General features: G+C 53.1%; 1 protein-coding gene across 1 annotated transcript in view; it reads left to right on the forward strand.

Annotated features, from left to right (window-relative positions):
• Positions 1 to 18,365, forward strand: part of ABCB8 (ATP binding cassette subfamily B member 8) — an 87,467-nt gene that overhangs the window by 37,978 nt on the left and 31,124 nt on the right. The window lies entirely within an intron of this gene.

Below are 18,365 nucleotides of genomic sequence, written 5' to 3' on the forward strand. Positions count from 1 at the left end.
GGTAGAAGGGTCGGGGGTGGGGGTCTGTATTCTGTTGGGTTTGTATGGGGCTGGTGGCACCTGTACAGGTAGAAGGGTCGGGTCTTTATTCTGTTGGGTTTGTATGGGGCTGGTGACACCTGTACAGGTAGAAGGATCGGGGGTGGGGGTCTGTATTCTGTTGGGCCTGTATGGGGCTGGTGGCACCTGTACAGGTAGAAGGATCGGGGGTGGGGTCTGTATTCTGTTGGGTTTGTATGGGGCCGGTGGCACCTGTACAGGTAGAAGGGTCGGGAATGGGGTCTGTATTCTGTTGGGTTTGTATGGGGCCGGTGGCACCTGTACAGGTAGAGGGGTCGGGGGTGGGGTCTGTATTCTGTTGGGTTTGTATGGGGCTGGTGACACCTGTACAGGTAGAAGGGTCGGGGGTGGGGTCTGTATTCTGTTGAGTTTGTATGGGGCAGGTGGCACCTGTACAGGTAGAGGGGTCGGGGGTGGGGGTCTGTATTCTGTTGAGTTTGTATGGGGCAGGTGGCACCTGTACAGGTAGAGGGGTCGGGGGTGGGGGTCTGTATTCTGTTGGGTTTGTATGGGGCAGGTGGCACCTGTACAGGTAGAGGGGTTGGGGGTGGGGTCTGTATTCTGTTGAGTTTGTATGGGGCAGGTGGCACCTGTACAGGTAGAGGGGTCGGGGGTGGGGGTCTCTATTCTGTTGGGTTTGTATGGGGCAGGTGGCACCTGTATAGGTAGAGGGGTCGGGGGTCTGTATTCTGTTGGGTTTGTATGGGGCAGGTGGCACCTGTACAGGTAGAAGGGTCGGGGGTGGGGTCTGTATTCTGTTGGGTTTGTATGGGGCAGGTGGCACCTGTACAGGTAGAAGGGTCGGGGGTGGGGTCTGTATTCTGTTGGGTTTGTATGGGGCAGGTGGCACCTGTACAGGTAGAAGGGTCGGGGTGGGGTCTGTATTCTGTTGGGTTTGTATGGGGCAGGTGGTACCTGTACAGGTAGAAGAGTCGGGGGTGGGGTCTGTAGTCTATTGGGTTTGTATGGGGTAGGTGGCACCTGTACAGGTAGAAGGGTCGGGGGTGGGGTCTGTATTCTGTTGGGTTTGTATGGGGCAGGTGGTACCTGTACAGGTAGAAGAGTCGGGGGTGGGGTCTGTATTCTGTTGGGTTTGTATGGGGTAGGTGGCACCTGTACAGGTAGAGGGGTCGGGGGTGGGGTCTGTATTCTGTTGGGTTTGTATGGCGCTGGTGACACCTGTACAGGTAGAAGGGTCGGGGTGGGGTCTGTATTTTGTTGGGTTTGTATGGGGCAGGTGGCACCTGTACAGGTAGAAGGGTCGGGGGTGGGGTCTGTATTCTGTTGGGTTTGTATGGGGCTGGTGACACCTGTACAGGTAGAAGGGTCGGGGGTGGGGGGTCTGTATTCTGTTGGGTTTGTATGGGGCTGGTGACACCTGTACAGGTAGAAGGATCGGGGGTGGGGGTCTGTATTCTGTTGGGAATTTATGGGGCAGGTGGCACCTGTACAGGTAAAAGGGTCGGGGTGGGGTCTGTATTCTGTTGGGCATTTATGGGGCAGGTGGCACCTGTACAGGTAGAAGGGTCGGGGGTGGGGTCTGTATTCTGTTGGGTTTGTATGAGGCAGGTGACACCTGTACAGGTAGAGGGGTTGGGGGTGGGGTCTGTATTCTGTTGGGCCTGTATGGGGTTGGTGGCACCTGTACAGGTAGAAGGGTCGGGGGTGGGGGGTCTGTATTCTGTTGGGTTTGTATGGGGCAGGTGGCACCTGTACAGGTAGAAGGGTCGGGGGTGGGGTCTATATTCTGTTGGGTTTGTATGGGGCTGGTGACACCTGTACAGGTAGAGGGGTCGGGGGAGGGGTCTGTATTCTGTTGGGTTTGTATGGGGCTGGTGACACCTGTACAGGTAGAGGGGTCGGGGGAGGGGTCTGTATTCTGTTGGGTTTGTATGGGGCTGGTGGTACCTGTACAGGTAGAAGGGTCGGGTGGGGTCTGTATTCTGTTGGGTTTGTATGGGGCTGGTGACACCTGTACAGGTAGAAGGATCGGGGGTGGGGGTCTGTATTCTGTTGGGCCTGTATGGGGCTGGTGGCACCTGTACAGGTAGAAGGATCGGGGGTGGGGTCTGTATTCTGTTGGGTTTGTATGGGGCCGGTGGCACCTGTACAGGTAGAAGGGTCGGGGGTGGGGTCTGTATTCTGTTGGGTTTGTATGGGGCAGGTGGTACCTGTACAGGTAGAAGAGTCGGGGGTGGGGTCTGTATTCTGTTGGGTTTGTATGGGGTAGGTGGCACCTGTACAGGTAAAGGGGTCGGGGGTGGGGTCTGTATTCTGTTGGGTTTGTATGGCGCTGGTGACACCTGTACAGGTAGAAGGGTCGGGGGTGGGGTCTGTATTCTGTTGGGTTTGTATGGGGCAGGTGGCACCTGTACAGGTAGAAGGGTCGGGGGTGGGGTCTGTATTCTGTTGGGTTTGTATGGGGCTGGTGACACCTGTACAGGTAGAAGGGTCGGGGGTGGGGTCTGTATTCTGTTGAGTTTGTATGGGGCTGGTGGCACCTGTACAGGTAGAAGGGTCGGGGGTGGGGTCTGTATTCTGTTGAGTTTGTATGGGGCAGGTGGCACCTGTACAGGTAGAGGGGTCGGGGGTGGGGGTCTGTATTCTGTTGGGTTTGTATGGGGCAGGTGGCACCTGTACAGGTAGAGGGGTCGGGGGTGGGGTCTATATTCTGTTGGGTTTGTATGGGGCAGGTGGCACCTGTATAGGTAGAGAGGTCGGGGGTGGGGGTCTGTATTCTGTTGGGCCTGTATGGGGCAGGTGGCACCTGTACAGGTAGAGGGGGTGGGGGTCTGTATTCTGTTGGGTTTGTATGGGGCAGGTGGCACCTGTACAGGTAGAGGGGTCGGGGGTGGGGTCTATATTCTGTTGGGTTTGTATGGGGCAGGTGGCACCTGTACAGGTAGAGGGGTCGGGGGTGGGGTCTGTATTCTGTTGGGCCTGTATGGGGCAGGTGGCACCTGTACAGGTAGAAGGGTCGGGGGTGGGGTCTGTATTCTGTTGGGCCTGTATGGGGCAGGTGGCACCTGTACAGGTAGAAGGGTCGGGGGTGGGGTCTGTATTCTGTTGAGTTTGTATGGCGCTGGTGGCACCTGTACAGATAGAAGGGTCGGGGGTGGGGTCTGTATTCTGTTGGGTTTGTATGGGGCAGGTGGCACCTGTACAGGTAGAAGGGTCGGGGGTGGGGTCTGTATTCTGTTGGGTTTGTATGGGGGAAGGGGGCACCTGTACAGGTAGAGGGGTCGGGGGAGGGGTCTGTATTCTGTTGGGTTTGTATGGGGCTGGTGGTACCTGTACAGGTAGAAGGGTCGGGGGAGGGGTCTGTATTCTGTTGGGTTTGTATGGGGCTGTAAGTTTGTATAGTGCGCTTGTAAGACCGCTGCGCAAATCCGGTGTGACATAAAGTATTGCAACAACCGCCATTTTATTCTCTAGGGTGTTAGAACCCCCAAACATTATATATTTTTTTTTTTCTAAGTAATTTTCTAGCAAAAAAAAAAAAACTGATGTGAACTTGTAAACAACAAGTCTGAAAAATAGGCGGGTCCTTAGATTTAACCCTTGCCTCCCCACTGAACAGAGCACTGCAGCGAGGCACAAACAGGGGATCTCCCATTTGGGGTCACTTCCACTTCCGTCACATTGTCAGCCTTTCTCACCCAGTCTGCAGACTTTAAATCACAGCCGTTGCTACGGGCAACCGATCTCCTCTTGAACTTCCGGTGAGACGGTTGTTCTCTCCTGCTGTACTTACCTATGCGGTCACAGGGTGAAATGAAAGACTCTCAGGCCTCCCAGCCCTCCTTGTGGGAATAGTGAGCCACCTCTTCATAGCAGCCCCACCATCCAGACGACACTTCACTGGTTGCTATGGGAGACCGCACTCTCCCTGCAGAACTTCTCCAGCACTCTCCAACTGGTTTTAAGGGTTCCTCTTGAGCCCACCAGCCAGGACTCTCATCAGGATTATTCCACCATAGGTCTCACGATTGACCTTGGCTTTGTTGCTACGGGTAACAGCATGCATTCTTGTAGTAAAAGAAACACCGTTCCTTCAGAAGAATTTTTGGTGTCTCCTTAAGGCTGAGACACATCACTTCGCCTCACACAGCAATAGCAACACACACAGTCTCTTGACACTCACGGTTTCTGTCAGGCGAGGATCTGGACCTGCGCCATCTGTGCCCGCATCCTCCACCAATTGTAAGATATCGGGGTGATTAGGTTCAAGTGGCGCATGCATTTTTCCAGAAAACGTGCCACACCAGACTCTTTATAAGGGCATGGCAGCCCACTTTTATTAAAGGAACAGAAAAGAAAGTTCAAACAGTAGTCTTCCCTCGCCGGAGGCTCCACCATCACTGTATACACACAATTTAGCCTCCTTGCTTACTCACAGTTACTTAATCAAACTCCCTCGTGGAGCTTATTTGCTCAGCTTCGTGCTGCTCGATCGCGGGCCACATCTGCCTCCTGCAGACACACATGCTCAGACTGCCACCTGCAACCTTAGACTTCTAGAGACCTCCTGTCTCTTTCTTCTGGAGCCGTCTCCACCTGGGATCCTCCCGAACTCCTAGACCAGGCCTCCTGTCTGTAGTGTGGAGCCATCTCCACCTGGAACCCTCCCGACCTCCTAGACCAGGTAGAAGGGTCGGGGGTGGGGTCTGTATTCTGTTGGGTTTGTATGGGGTAGGTGGCACCTGTACAGGTAGAAGGGTCGGGGGCGGGGTCTGTATTCTGTTGGGTTTGTATGGGGCAGGTGGCACCTGTACAGGTAGAAGGGTCGGGGGTGGGGTCTGTATTCTGTTGGGTTTGTATGGGGCCGGTGGCACCTGTACAGGTAGAAGGGTCGGGGGTGGGGTCTGTATTCTGTTGGGTTTGTATGGGGCCGGTGGCACCTGTACAGGTAGAAGGGTCGGGGGTGGGGTCTGTATTCTGTTGGGTTTGTATGGGGGCAGGTGGCACCTGTACAGGTAGAAGGGTCGGGGGTGGGGTCTGTATTCTGTTGGGTTTGTATGGGGCTGGTGGCACCTGTACAGGTAGAAGGGTCGGGGGAGGGGTCTGTATTCTGTTGGGTTTGTATGGGGCTGGTGGTACCTGTACAGGTAGAAGGGTCGGGGGTGGGGTCTGTATTCTGTTGGGTTTGTATGGGGGCAGGTGGCACCTGTACAGGTAGAGGGGTCGGGGGTGGGGTCTATATTCTGTTGGGTTTGTATGGGGCAGGTGGCACCTGTACAGGTAGTAGGGTCGGGGGTGGGGTCTGTATTCTGTTGGTAAAGGGATGGTGAACCCGCGCAGTGGACATAAAGACTTAATTGGTGAAGTTTGGAACTGCTGCCTCCCAACAGGCAGTCACCCTAAAATGGGGACAGCTGAGATATATTAGAAATGATAGAAGGGTTTGGCGCTGTTCCTATTTAGTTTCCTACCTCCATATAGGTTACTAGATTAAAATAAATTCTTAGGTGCACCGTGCATATATCAAATATTAAATACAAATTAACAATATGAATTCCCAAGTATACCGTGCATGTGTCAATTAAATATTCTGTTGCAATATTGTGCAATCATAGGTGATACATAGACATAACTTAAATGCTTACATATGTAATATTGCTAGGGAGGGAAGAAAGGGGGGGGGGGGGGAGGGAGAAGGGAGTGAGATAGGGAGGTGGGGAGGGGGTGTAGGAAATCTGTTCCTAAGGAAAATTACAATAACAAGATAAAGTGCAAATGTGCTGGTGCAATCCAAAAGGCAACAGTGACAAGATAAAGTGCAAACGTGCTTCAAAATTCTTTAGTAAGTCTCTTGTGTCATATTCTTGTGCTGTGGTGATAATCCTTCACTTATAATATCTCTTTGCTCTGAAAGTGCAGCCACTCACCAGATCACTTCACCCCTGCGGGGGTAGTAGGCAGTTACAGTTTTATCGCCACTGTACAGCGATCGCTGGCGGGCTCAGGATCGTGGTATATCATATATAAAGAGAGAGGAAGTGCCCATAGCGTAAAATTGCTTTAAAAAAGTTTTATTACACAAAATGAAAGGGTACTCACACTTTTACAGTAAAAATCAAGCGAAATGGTAAAAACGTCAAAACCGTCATTAATATCCTTCAGCGCTGGTACAGGAGGTGATGTTTGGGAAGCACAGATTAGGCCACGCCCTACGCGTTTCGTCGTTAGGATGTCTACGGGAGCGTGACCTGTGTTGTGTCTTCCCATCCTTATATAGTGTGTGTGGTGTCCCCTTGTTAAATTTTCAATTGGCATCCATTTTCCCGCGGACCGGAAGTTCGTCCGCGGCCATTTTGTTTGTATTTTGCAGACAGAAGTCCGACTTCCTGTGTTAATAGCAGTGGGACTACTAGTGGCCATTTTGCCTGAGCTATTTTTAGACAGTAGTTCAAGTTACCTGTCTCTGTGTATTTGTATTGCATAGTCCGGCGGCCATTTTGCCTGTGTTTTTGTGGACAATGGAGACCGTAAATAGATCTCCCTATTGATGAGACCGGCGGCCATTTTGCCTATGTTTTTGTGGACAATGGAGACCGTAAACAATTCTCCCCATTGTTTGTATTGCATAGTCCGGCGGCCATTTTGCCTGTGTTTTTGTGGACAATGGAGACCGTAAATAGATCTCCCTATTGATGTCAACTGCAGATATATGGTGTTAAATCTATCACACACTATAAAAGGTTTATTGTACATTAATCGGCTTGCTTTATATGACGCTAAAAATCATACTAAATTCAAAATGATTTAAAACCCATAAGAAATACATAAAGAAACATAAAGAATACATAAAAATCAATGCAAGTAAAAATTAAAATTAAAATTAAAATCATGAGGAGCACATAGAGGATCATGAGGAATACTTAAATGGGAGCTTACTAAATACATATCGTTCTTAAATTAAAATAAATAAATAAAATAAATTGGAAAAAATTGGAAAAAAATTAATTAAATAAATAAAACTTAACTTCATATATTATATGGCATTTTTTGTGTATCTGAAGAGAGGGGGAACATATTTTTATTTTTAAGGGGGGCTTGTTGTATATATTAATCTTTTAGGGTGTCCACATTTATACATTATATATCCTTATTTTTAAGAGTAATTACTTTTATCGTGCGTACGTGAGAAAGGAATCTTAGATTTTTTTATATTTAGCATTTCTTTCTGGATATTATGTCCCATACATGGACTATATGAAGAAGATATATGTAAACAATTATAAAAAATATTATAAAAGACAGTATAAAAATATATATATACTAGTATAAAATGGCTTAAGGAAGACAGGAAGAATAAAACGGGAGGAGAAGGGTTAATTTCGAAATCTGTATTATACTATTCGTGCGTGTATATATATATATACTAGAGGGTGTACTGGGTCTGTTGGTTATTTTTCATATTTATATCCTATTGCGGTACTTTCTGCTCATTTATAGGGAAGAAGGAAAAAGGGGGTAATTAGATGTCAGAGTGTTTATGTGTCGAGAGTATAGGTGCTCTATGTCTCCCATATTTGATATGAATATTAATAATTTGTTAGGAAGCAGTTGAGGTCAAGGTCGATGTTCATGCCCATAGGCTGCAGGGTATCTAATAAGAATATCCACTTGGTTTCGTTTTGTGAGACCTTAATTTTTTTATTTTCGCCTCTCCAGTGACCCTTGATTTTATCTATTGCGTAAAAGGTCATCTGTGCCAGGTCTCTATTGTGGTAATCTCTGAAATGCCTGGACACGCTGTGTTTGTTAAAACCTTTCTTGATGTTTTTAATGTGTTCTCTGACCCTGACATGCAGCTCTCTCGTTGTCCTTCCTACATATTGCTTCCGACATGGGCACTCTAACACGTAAGTGACGTGGGTACTGTGGCAGGTAATGAGCTCTCGAATATTGAACTCTTTTCCATTAGCAGTAGACCTAAATTTCGTTGTTTTCTTGCTGGTTCTTTTACTGGTTCTGCAAGGTAAACATTTGGGTGGGGGTGGGGTCTGTATTCTGTTGGGTTTGTATGGGGCTGGTGGTACCTGTACAGGTAGAAGGGTCGGGGGTGGGGGTCTGTATTCTGTTGGGCCTGTATGGGGCTGGTGGCACCTGTACAGGTAGAAGGGTCTGGGGTGGGGTCTGTATTCTGTTGGGTTTGTATGGGGTAGGTGGCACCTGTACAGGTAGAAGGGTCGGGGGTGGGGGTCTGTATTCTGTTGGGCCTGTATGGGGCTGGTGGCACCTGTACAGGTAGAAGGGTCGGGGGTGGGGTCTGTATTCTGTTGGGTTTGTATGGGGTAGGTGGCACCTGTACAGGTAGAAGGGTCGGGGGTGGGGTCTGTATTCTGTTGGGTTTGTATGGGGCAGGTGGCACCTGTACAGGTAGAGGGGTCGGGGGTGGGGTCTGTATTCTGTTGGGTTTGTATGGGGCAGGTGGCACCTGTACAGGTAGAGGGGTCGGGGGTGGGGGTCTGTATTCTGTTGGGTTTGTATGGGGCAGGTGGCACCTGTACAGGTAGAGGGGTCGGGGGAGGGGTCTGTATTCTGTTGGGTTTGTATGGGGCAGGTGGCACCTGTACAGGTAGAGGGGTCGGGGGTGGGGTCTATATTCTGTTGGGTTTGTATGGGGCAGGTGGCACCTGTACAGGTAGAAGGGTCGGGGGTGGGGTCTGTATTCTGTTGGGTTTGTATGGGGCTGGTGGTACCTGTACAGGTAGAAGGGTCGGGGGAGGGGTCTGTATTCTGTTGGGTTTGTATGGGGCTGGTGGTACCTGTACAGGTAGAAGGGTCGGGGGTGGGGTCTGTATTCTGTTGGGTTTGTATGGGGCAGGTGGCACCTGTACAGGTAGAAGGGTCGGGGGTGGGGTCTGTATTCTGTTGGGTTTGTATGGGTCGGGGGTGGGGTCTGTATTCTGTTGGGTTTGTATGGGGCTGGTGACACCTGTACAGGTAGAAGGATCGGGGGTGGGGGTCTGTATTCTGTTGGGCATTTATGGGGCAGGTGGCACCTGTACAGGTAAAAGGGTCGGGGTGGGGTCTGTATTCTGTTGGGCATTTATGGGGCAGGTGGCACCTGTACAGGTAGAAGGGTCGGGGGTGGGGTCTGTATTCTGTTGGGTTTGTATGAGGCAGGTGACACCTGTACAGGTAGAAGGGTCGGGGGTGGGGTCTATATTCTGTTGGGTTTGTATGGGGCAGGTGGTACCTGTACAGGTAGAAGGATCGGGGGAGGGGTCTGTATTCTGTTGGGTTTGTATGGGGCTGGTGACACCTGTACAGGTAGAAGGGTCGGGGGAGGGGTCTGTATTCTGTTGGGTTTGTATGGGGCAGGTGGCACCTGTACAGGTAGAGGGGTCGGGGGTGGGGTCTGTATTCTGTTGGGTTTGTATGGGGCTGGTGACACCTGTACAGGTAGAAGGATCGGGGGTGGGGGTCTGTATTCTGTTGGGCATTTATGGGGCAGGTGGCACCTGTACAGGTAAAAGGGTCGGGGTGGGGTCTGTATTCTGTTGGGCATTTATGGGGCAGGTGGCACCTGTACAGGTAGAAGGGTCGGGGGTGGGGTCTGTATTCTGTTGGGTTTGTATGAGGCAGGTGACACCTGTACAGGTAGAAGGGTCGGGGGTGGGGTCTATATTCTGTTGGGTTTGTATGGGGCAGGTGGTACCTGTACAGGTAGAAGGATCGGGGGAGGGGTCTGTATTCTGTTGGGTTTGTATGGGGCTGGTGACACCTGTACAGGTAGAAGGGTCGGGGGAGGGGTCTGTATTCTGTTGGGTTTGTATGGGGGAAGGGGGGCACCTGTACAGGTAGAGGGGTCGGGGGAGGGGTCTGTATTCTGTTGGGTTTGTATGGGGCTGGTGGTACCTGTACAGGTAGAAGGGTCGGGGGAGGGGTCTGTATTCTGTTGGGTTTGTATGGGGCTGTAAGTTTGTATAGTGCGCTTGTAAGACCGCTGCGCAAATCCGGTGTGACATAAAGTATTGCAACGACCGCCATTTTATTCTCTAGGGTGTTAGAACCCCCAAACATTATATTTTTTTTTTTTTCTAAGTAATTTTCTAGCAAAAAAAAAAAACTGATGTGAACTTGTAAACAACAAGTCTGAAAAATAGGCGGGTCCTTAGATTTAACCCTTGCCTCCCCACTGAACAGAGCACTGCAGCGAGGCACAAACAGGGGATCTCCCATTTGGGGTCACTTCCACTTCCGTCACATAGTCAGCCTTTCTCACCCAGTCTGCAGACTTTAAATCACAGCCGTTGCTACGGGCAACCGATCTCCTCTTGAACTTCCGGTGAGCCGGTTGCTCTCTCCTGCTGTACTTACCTATGCGGTCACAGGGTGAAATGAAAGACTCTCAGGCCTCCCAGCCCTCCTTGTGGGAATAGTGAGCCACCTCTTCATAGCAGCCCCACCATCCAGACGACACTTCACTGGTTGCTATGGGAGACCGCACTCTCCCTGCAGAACATCCTCCCGAACTCCTAGACCAGGCCTCCTGTCTGTAGTGTGGAGCCATCACCACCTGAGACCCTCCCGACCTCCTAGACCAGGCCTTCAGTCTGTAGGGTGGAGCCGTTTCCACCTGGGACCCTCCTGACCTCCTAGACCAGGTATAAGGGTCGGGGGTGGGGTCTGTATTCTGTTGGGCCTGTATGGGGCTGGTGGCACCTGTACAGGTAGAAGGATCGGGGGTGGGGTCTGTATTCTGTTGGGTTTGTATGGGGCCGGTGGCACCTGTACAGGTAGAAGGATCGGGGGTGGGGTCTGTATTCTGTTGGGTTTGTATGGGGCTGGTGACACCTGTACAGGTAGAAGGATCGGGGGTGGGGGTCTGTATTCTGTTGGGTTTGTATGGGGCAGGTGGCACCTGTACAGGTAGAGGGGTTGGGGGTGGGGTCTGTATTCTGTTGGGTTTGTATGGGGCAGGTGGCACCTGTACAGGTAGAGGGGTCGGGGGAGTGGTCTGTATTCTGTTGGGTTTGTATGGGGCAGGTGGCACCTGTACAGGTAGAGGGGTCGGGGGTGGGGTCTATATTCTGTTGGGTTTGTATGGGGCAGGTGGCACCTGTACAGGTAGAGGGGTCGGGGGTGGGGTCTGTATTCTGTTGGGCCTGTATGGGGCAGGTGGCACCTGTACAGGTAGAGGGGTCGGGGGTGGGGGTCTGTATTCTATTGGGTTTGTATGGGGCAGGTGGCACCTGTACAGGTAGAGGGGTCAGGGGAGGGGTCTGTATTCTGTTGGGTTTGTATGGGGCAGGTGGCACCTGTACAGGTAGAGGGGTCGGGGGTGGGGTCTGTATTCTGTTGGGCCTGTATGGGGCAGGTGGCACCTGTACAGGTAGAGGGGTCAGGGGTGGGGGTCTGTATTCTGTTGGGTTTGTATGGGGCAGGTGGCACCTGTACAGGTAGAGGGGTCGGGGGTGGGGGTCTGTATTCTGTTGGGTTTGTATGGGGCAGGTGGCACCTGTACAGGTAGAGGGGTCGGGGGAGGGGTCTGTATTCTGTTGGGTTTGTATGGGGCAGGTGGCACCTGTACAGGTAGAGGGGTCGGGGGTGGGGTCTGTATTCTGTTGGGCCTGTATGGGGCAGGTGGCACCTGTACAGGTAGAGGGGTCGGGGGTGGGGGTCTGTATTCTGTTGGGTTTGTATGGGGCAGGTGGCACCTGTACAGGTAGAAGGGTCGGGGGTGGGGTCTGTATTCTGTTGGGTTTGTATGGGGGCAGGTGGCACCTGTACAGGTAGAGGGGTCGGGGGTGGGGTCTGTATTCTGTTGGGTTTGTATGGGGGAAGGGGGCACCTGTACAGGTAGAGGGGTCGGGGGTGGGGTCTATATTCTGTTGGGTTTGTATGGGGCAGGTGGCACCTGTGCAGGTAGAAGGGTCGGGGGTTGGGTCTGTATTCTGTTGGGTTTGTATGGGGCTGGTGGTACCTGTACAGGTAGAAGGGTCGGGGGAGGGGTCTGTATTCTGTTGGGTTTGTATGGGGCTGGTGGTACCTGTACAGGTAGAAGGGTCGGGGGTGGGGTCTGTATTCTGTTGGGTTTGTATGGGGCTGGTGGCACCTGTACAGGTAGAAGGGTCGGGGGTTGGGTCTGTATTCTGTTGGGTTTGTATGGGGCTGGTGGCACCTGTACAGGTAGAAGGGTCGGGGGTGGGGGGTCTGTATTCTGTTGGGTTTGTATGGGGCTGGTGACACCTGTACAGGTAGAAGGATCGGGGGTGGGGGTCTGTATTCTGTTGGGCATTTATGGGGCAGGTGGCACCTGTACAGGTAAAAGGGTCGGGGTGGGGTCTGTATTCTGTTGGGCATTTATGGGGCAGGTGGCACCTGTACAGGTAGAAGGGTCGGGGGTGGGGTCTGTATTCTGTTGGGTTTGTATGAGGCAGGTGACACCTGTACAGGTAGAAGGATCGGGGGTGGGGGTCTGTATTCTGTTGGGTTTGTATGGGGCTGGTGGTACCTGTACAGGTAGAGGGGTCGGGGGTGGGGTCTGTATTCTGTTGGGCCTGTATGGGGCTGGTGGCACCTGTACAGGTAGAGGGGTCGGGGGTGGGGTTAGTATTCTGTTGGGTTTGTATGGGGCTGGTGGCACCTGTACAGGTAGAAGGGTCGGGGGTGGGGTCTGTATTCTGTTGGGTTTGTATGGGGCTGGTGGCACCTGTACAGGTAGAAGGGTCGGGGGTGGGGTTTGTATTCTGTTGGGTTTGTATGGGGCTGGTGCCACCTGTACAGGTAGAAGGGTCGGGGGTGGGGTCTGTATTCTGTTGGGTTTGTATGGGGCTGGTGGTACCTGTACAGGTAGAAGGATCGGGGATGGGGGTCTGTATTCTGTTGGGCCTGTATGGGGCTGGTGGCACCTGTACAGGTAGAAGGATCGGGGGTGGGGTCTGTATTCTGTTGGGTTTGTATGGGGCTGGTGACACCTGTACAGGTAGAAGGATCGGGGGTGGGGGTCTGTATTCTGTTGGGTTTGTATGGGGCTGGTGGTACCTGTACAGGTAGAAGGATCGGGGGTGGGGGTCTGTATTCTGTTGGGCCTGTATGGGGCTGGTGGCACCTGTACAGGTAGAAGGGTCGGGGGTGGGGGGTCTGTATTCTGTTGGGTTTGTATGGGGCTGGTGGCACCTGTACAGGTAGAAGGGTCGGGGTGGGGTCTGTATTCTGTTGGGTTTGTATGGGGCTGGTGACACCTGTACAGGTAGAAGGATCGGGGGTGGGGGTCTGTATTCTGTTGGGCCTGTATGGGGCTGGTGGCACCTGTACAGGTAGAAGGATCGGGGGTGGGGTCTGTATTCTGTTGGGTTTGTATGGGGCTGGTGACACCTGTACAGGTAGAAGGGTCGGGGGTGGGGTCTGTATTCTGTTGAGTTTGTATGGGGCAGGTGGCACCTGTACAGGTAGAGGGGTCGGGGGTGGGGGTCTGTATTCTGTTGGGTTTGTATGGGGCAGGTGGCACCTGTACAGGTAGAGGGGTCGGGGGTGGGGGTCTGTATTCTGTTGGGTTTGTATGGGGCAGGTGGCACCTGTACAGGTAGAAGGGTCGGGGGTGGGGTCTGTATTCTGTTGGGTTTGTATGGGGCTGGTGGTACCTGTACAGGTAGAAGGGTCGGGGGTGGGGGTCTGTATTCTGTTGGGCCTGTATGGGGCTGGTGGCACCTGTACAGGTAGAAGGGTCGGGGGTGGGGTCTGTATTCTGTTGGGCCTGTATGGGGCTGGTGGCACCTGTACAGGTAGAAGGGTCGGGGGTGGGGTCTGTATTCTGTTGGGTTTGTATGGGGCTGGTGGCACCTGTACAGGTAGAGGGGTCGGGGGTGGGGTATGTATTCTGTTGGGCCTGTATGGGGCTGGTGGCACCTGTACAGGTAGAAGAGTCGGGGGTGGGGTCTGTATTCTGTTGGGTTTGTATGGGGCTGATGGCACCTGTACAGGTAGAAGGGTCGGGGGAGGGGTCTGTATTCTGTTGGGTTTGTATGGGGCAGGTGGTACCTGTACAGGTAGAAGGGTCGGGGGAGGGGTCTGTATTCTGTTGGGTTTGTATGGGGCTGTAAGTTTGTATAGTGCGCTTGTAAGACCGCTGCGCAAATCCGGTGTGACATAAAAGTATTGCAACGACCGCCATTTTATTCTCTAGGGTGTTAGAACCCCCAAACATTATATATTTTTTTTTTCTAAGTAATTTTCTAGCAAAAAAAAAAAACTGATGTGAACTTGTAAACAACAAGTCTGAAAAATAGGCGGGTCCTTAGATTTAACCCTTGCCTCCCCACTGAACAGAGCACTGCAGCGAGGCACAAACAGGGGATCTCCCATTTGGGGTCACTTCCACTTCCGTCACATAGTCAGCCTTTCTCACCCAGTCTGCAGACTTTAAATCACAGCCGTTGCTACGGGCAACCGATCTCCTCTTGAACTTCCGGTGAGACGGTTGTTCTCTCCAGCTGTACTTACCTATGCGGTCACAGGGTGAAATGAAAGACTCTCAGGCCTCCCAGCCCTCCTTGTGGGAATAGTGAGCCACCTCTTCATAGCAGCCCCACCATCCAGACGACACTTCACTGGTTGCTATGGGAGACCGCACTCTCCCTGCAGAACTTCTCCAGCACTCTCCAACTGGTTTTAAGGGTTCCTCTTGAGCCCACCAGCCAGGACTCTCATCAGGATTATTCCACCATAGGTCTCACGATTGACCTTGGCTTTGTTGCTACGGGTAACAGCATGCATTCTTGTAGTAAAAGAAACACCGTTCCTTCAGAAGAATTTTTGGTGTCTCCTTAAGGCTGAGACACATCACTTCGCCTCACACAGCAATAGCAACACACACAGTCTCTTGACACTCACGGTTTCTGTCAGGCGAGGATCTGGACCTGCGCCATCTGTGCCCGCATCCTCCACCAATTGTAAGATATCGGGGTGATTAGGTTCAAGTGGCGCATGCATTTTTCCAGAAAACGTGCCACACCAGACTCTTTATAAGGGCATGGCAGCCCACTTTTATTAAAGGAACAGAAAAGAAAGTTCAAACAGTAGTCTTCCCTCGCCGGAGGTTCCACCATCACTGTATACACACAATTTAGCCTCCTTGCTTACTCACAGTTACTTAATCAAACTCCCTCGTGGAGCTTATTTGCTCAGCTTCGTGCTGCTCGATCGCGGGCCACATCTGCCTCCTGCAGACACACATGCTCAGACTGCCACCTGCAACCTTAGACTTCTAGAGACCTCCTGTCTCTTTCTTCTGGAGCCGTCTCCACCTGGGATCCTCCCGAACTCCTAGACCAGGCCTCCTGTCTGTAGTGTGGAGCCATCTCCACCTGAGACCCTCCCGACCTCCTAGACCAGGCCTTCAGTCTGTAGGGTGGAGCCGTCTCCACCTGGGATCCTCCCGAACTCCTAGACCAGGCCTCCTGTCTGTAGTGTGGAGCCATCACCACCTGAGACCCTCCCGACCTCCTAGACCAGGCCTCCTGTCTGTAGGGTGGAGCCATCACCACCTGAGACCCTCCCGACCTCCTAGACCAGGCCTTCAGTCTGTAGGGTGGAGCCGTTTCCACCTGGGACCCTCCTGACCTCCTAGACCAGGTATAAGGGTCGGGGGTGGGGTCTGTATTCTGTTGGGCCTGTATGGGGCTGGTGGCACCTGTACAGGTAGAAGGATCGGGGGTGGGGGTCTGTATTCTGTTGGGTTTGTATGGGGCTGGTGACACCTGTACAGGTAGAAGGATCGGGGGTGGGGGTCTGTATTCTGTTGGGTTTGTATGGGGCAGGTGGCACCTGTACAGGTAGAGGGGTCGGGGGAGTGGTCTGTATTCTGTTGGGTTTGTATGGGGCAGGTGGCACCTGTACAGGTAGAGGGGTCGGGGGTGGGGTCTATATTCTGTTGGGTTTGTATGGGGCAGGTGGCACCTGTACAGGTAGAGGGGTCGGGGGGTGGGGTCTGTATTCTGTTGGGCCTGTATGGGGCAGGTGGCACCTGTACAGGTAGAGGGGTCGGGGGTTGGGGTCTGTATTCTTTTGGGTTTGTATGGGGCAGGTGGCACCTGTACAGGTAGAGGGGTCGGGGGTGGGGTCTGTATTCTATTGGGTTTGTATGGGGCAGGTGGCACCTGTACAGGTAGAGGGGTCAGGGGAGGGGTCTGTATTCTGTTGGGTTTGTATGGGGCAGGTGGCACCTGTACAGGTAGAGGGGTCGGGGGTGGGGTCTATATTCTGTTGGGTTTGTATGGGGCAGGTGGCACCTGTACAGGTAGATGGGTCGGGGGTGGGGTCTGTATTCTGTTGGGCCTGTATGGGGCAGGTGGCACCTGTACAGGTAGAGGGGTCGGGGGTGGGGGTCTGTATTCTGTTGGGTTTGTATGGGGCAGGTGGCACCTGTACAGGTAGAGGGGTCGGGGGTGGGGGTCTGTATTCTGTTGGGTTTGTATGGGGCAGGTGGCACCTGTACAGGTAGAGGGGTCGGGGGAGGGGTCTGTATTCTGTTGGGTTTGTATGGGGCAGGTGGCACCTGTACAGGTAGAGGGGTCGGGGGTGGGGTCTGTATTCTGTTGGGCCTGTATGGGGCAGGTGGCACCTGTACAGGTAGAGGGGTCGGGGGTGGGGGTCTGTATTCTGTTGGGTTTGTATGGGGCAGGTGGCACCTGTACAGGTAGAAGGGTCGGGGGTGGGGGTCTGTATTCTGTTGGGTTTGTATGGGGGCAGGTGGCACCTGTACAGGTAGAGGGGTCGGGGGTGGGGTCTGTATTCTGTTGGGTTTGTATGGGGGAAGGGGGCACCTATACAGGTAGAGGGGTCGGGGGTGGGGTCTATATTCTGTTGGGTTTGTATGGGGCAGGTGGCACCTGTGCAGGTAGAAGGGTCGGGGGTGGGGTCTGTATTCTGTTGGGTTTGTATGGGGCTGGTGGTACCTGTACAGGTAGAAGGGTCGGGGGAGGGGTCTGTATTCTGTTGGGTTTGTATGGGGCTGGTGGTACCTGTACAGGTAGAAGAGTCGGGGGTGGGGTCTGTATTCTGTTGGGTTTGTATGGGGCTGGTGACACCTGTACAGGTAGAAGGATCGGGGGTGGGGGTCTGTATTCTGTTGGGCATTTATGGGGCAGGTGGCACCTGTACAGGTAAAAGGGTCGGGGTGGGGTCTGTATTCTGTTGGGCATTTATGGGGCAGGTGGCACCTGTACAGGTAGAAGGGTCGGGGGTGGGGTCTGTATTCTGTTGGGTTTGTATGAGGCAGGTGACACCTGTACAGGTAGAAGGATCGGGGGTGGGGGTCTGTATTCTGTTGGGTTTGTATGGGGCTGGTGGTACCTGTACAGGTAGAGGGGTCGGGGGTGGGGTCTGTATTCTGTTGGGCCTGTATGGGGCTGGTGGCACCTGTACAGGTAGAGGGGTCGGGGGTGGGGTTAGTATTCTGTTGGGTTTGTATGGGGCTGGTGGCACCTGTACAGGTAGACGGGTCGGGGGTGGGGTTTGTATTCTGTTGGGTTTGTATGGGGCTGGTGCCACCTGTACAGGTAGAAGGGTCGGGGGTGGGGTCTGTATTCTGTTGGGTTTGTATGGGGCTGGTGGTACCTGTACAGGTAGAAGGCTCGGGGATGGGGGTCTGTATTCTGTTGGGCCTGTATGGGGCTGGTGGCACCTGTACAGGTAGAAGGATCGGGGGTGGGGTCTGTATTCTGTTGGGTTTGTATGGGGCTGGTGACACCTGTACAGGTAGAAGGATCGGGGGTGGGGGTCTGTATTCTGTTGGGCCTGTATGGGGCTGGTGGCACCTGTACAGGTAGAAGGGTCGGGGGTGGGGGGTCTGTATTCTGTTGGGTTTGTATGGGGCTGGTGGTACCTGTACAGGTAGAAGGATCGGGGGTGGGGGTCTGTATTCTGTTGGGTTTGTATGGGGCTGGTGGTACCTGTACAGGTAGAAGGATCGGGGGTGGGGGTCTGTATTCTGTTGGGCCTGTATGAGGCAGGTGACACCTGTACAGGTAGAAGGATCGGGGGTGGGGGTCTGTATTCTGTTGGGTTTGTATGGGGCTGGTGGTACCTGTACAGGTAGAGGGGTCGGGGGTGGGGTCTGTATTCTGTTGGGCCTGTATGGGGCTGGTGGCACCTGTACAGGTAGAGGGGTCGGGGGTGGGGTTAGTATTCTGTTGGGTTTGTATGGGGCTGGTGGCACCTGTACAGGTAGACGGGTCGGGGGTGGGGTTTGTATTCTGTTGGGTTTGTATGGGGCTGGTGCCACCTGTACAGGTAGAAGGGTCGGGGGTGGGGTCTGTATTCTGTTGGGTTTGTATGGGGCTGGTGGTACC

Source organism: Aquarana catesbeiana, linkage group LG05 (assembly GCF_042186555.1).
Source record: "Aquarana catesbeiana isolate 2022-GZ linkage group LG05, ASM4218655v1, whole genome shotgun sequence".
Lineage (NCBI taxonomy): Eukaryota > Metazoa > Chordata > Amphibia > Anura > Ranidae > Aquarana > Aquarana catesbeiana.